Source organism: Berghia stephanieae, chromosome 12 (assembly GCF_034508935.2).
Source record: "Berghia stephanieae isolate SIO BIC M18660-M18661 chromosome 12, UCSD_Bste_1.3, whole genome shotgun sequence".
NCBI lineage: Eukaryota > Metazoa > Mollusca > Gastropoda > Nudibranchia > Aeolidiidae > Berghia > Berghia stephanieae.
In genome coordinates, this window is record NC_088371.1 from 13,617,402 (window position 1) to 13,619,901 (window position 2,500).

The following is a 2,500-nucleotide window of genomic DNA, read 5'->3' on the forward strand; positions in this document are numbered from 1 at the left end:
CCCGGTTTTAGCCAATTTTCCCTAATAAATGAATATGAAAAAAAAATATATTTTTTTACGCGTTATTTCCCTTTTTTTAAATTTTGCTGTAATAGGTAAAATTAAGGCCTTAAACCGATATGTTATATTGATTCCGAGTGGTTTATATCAAAAGTTTTTTCATAGGTCTTAGCAACCGGTATGCAAATTTTCATCTTTCAACCCGAATTTGCACGGTTTTTAGCCAAATTCCCCCCTGTTAAAGAGTAGATATATGGTTGGCTCTCAACCTTTAAACTGTCTCGAAATAGGATTTTGGTGCTTAGCACAGTGACATTAAGGGAAAGAGTGCTTTCTCTCCTCTCTTCTCCTCTCTCTCTCCTCTCTCTCCTCCTCTCTCTCTCTCTCTCTCCCTCTCTCTCTCTCTCCCTCTCTCTCTCTCTCTCTCTCTCTCTCTTCCTTCACTGTGTATCTGCATCATTATCATTATTATTATTATTATTATTATTATTATTATTATTATTATTATTATTATATTATCATTATCAATTATCATTATCATTATATTATTATTATTATTATTTTTAAATTATTATTATTATATTATTTATTATTAATTATTATTATTTTATTATTATTATGTTGTTGTTGTTGTTGTTGTTGTTAATATTTTAAACTAATATACAAAAAAGGAAGACGTAAAGGATGGTATCAGTAGCAAACGGAAAACTCCATCCATTGAAATGGTTAATTGTGTCATGAGGTCGTACGAGGTGTCCCTAACAGTCTAGACCGTGGTAATTAGGGATCGTGACATCCATATTTAGAGGTAATTTCTGGACGAAAATATCAAAGTGCGTGTGTGTGTGTTGTGTGTGTGTGTGCGAGAGAGAGAGAGAAGAGAGGAGATGGAAAGAGAGAAAAGAGAGAGAAAAGAGAGAAGAAAGAAAGAAAGAAAAGAGAGAAAGAAAGAAAGAAGAAAGAAAGAAAGAAAGAGAGAGAGAGAGAGAGAGAAGGAGGAGAGAGAGAGAGAGAGAGAGAGAGAGAGAGAGAGAGAGAGAGAGGATTTCTGCGTCCTTGCTTACGATACGAATATTCGCTCACTCGTATAACGCTGGGCATGGAGGGCGATTCCATGTTAAATTTTACTGAATAGAACCAGCTACAAAGTATGAAGAGGACTGAATCAAAATTACATAACCAAACAAAATCAACTCTATGTAACACGCTAAGTAGTTTATTTTTATACACGACCGCAAAAAGGTCCGTCATTATTAATCATCTTTCCCCCCATACATCATCTCAATCATCATCATCTCAATCATCATCATCATCATCATCATCTCATCCATCTCATCAGGACCATTATCATCATCATTTTTCAAATTGTCATCATCATCATCATCATCCTCTCATTATTATTATTTATTATTATTATTTATTATTATTATTTTGTATTATTATTATTATTAATTATTATTATTATTATTATTATTATATTATTATTATATTATTATTATTATTATTATTATTATTATTATGCAAAATAAAACATCTCACTTTCATTACATACCCAAGGAACTTCGGTCATACTCTGAAGAAGAATTTTTTTTACTTTTTTTTTCTCATTTGGCCAGAAATCTTTTACTTCGAATATCACGATCGATTGAAATTAACCTTCCGCACCCCCCCCCCCCCCCCCCCACACACACACACACACACAAAACCTTCCCCACCCCAACAATATGTTCAAAAGGGTCCCAAGCATTAAAGATTAAGAAGTCTCAGGTTTGAACCTTTTTTTTAAAAACAAAATATCTTCTCTGAGCATAACGTTAACCCTCTTCCTTACCAATCATAGGAAAATCGTCACATTCGCTACGATATGAACAACAATTTTATCATTCTGATTTCTGATTTTAATTAATTTTAGTTATGTTACAACTATTTTATTTTTTTTAAACTAGACATTGTGCGTAGACCTCATTTTGCTGAACAATATTATGTATAGAATGTAACTTGCTTTTCTATTTGAGTAAGAAAAATCTATATATTTTGTATTTGGTGGGATTGAAGTTTTGGGGAAAACTCTGAAAAAGACTGGTAAGGAAAAGAGTAATATAAGTAAAGCAAGTGAAAAGAACTGGGGAACTGTTCAATTTTATTCCATTGCATATTGAATATTGAAATGATCGCAGCAGAGAAGAGTAAGAGTTGAACTAACATTTAACATAACATTTAATTAACATGTTCGCACTGAAAAGTGGATCTCATTCAAGCCGTGAAGTCGCCTTGACTCTCTACGCCACTCACTTTATCTTCACAAAAGTATCCCCCCCAAAAAAAATTTTTTTTTAACTATGCGAACAAACTGGATCTAAAAATTTAGAGCCGCTAAACCGTGTTTTGGTAGTAAGCGATACGCCTGTTTGAATGTTAAGTTTGAATAATGTGAGCTTTGGAATAAGAGCATTAGAGAATGAAAGAAAAGGAGTTGGAGTTGAGTCAGTTAGCAAAGCGA

At 32.8% G+C, this 2,500-nt stretch overlaps 1 protein-coding gene across 46 annotated transcripts in view; it reads right to left on the reverse strand.

The window, feature by feature from the left end:
- LOC144958123 (CLIP-associating protein 1-B-like) overlaps positions 1 to 2,500 on the reverse strand; it is a 272,256-nt gene that overhangs the window by 153,743 nt on the left and 116,013 nt on the right. The window lies entirely within an intron of this gene.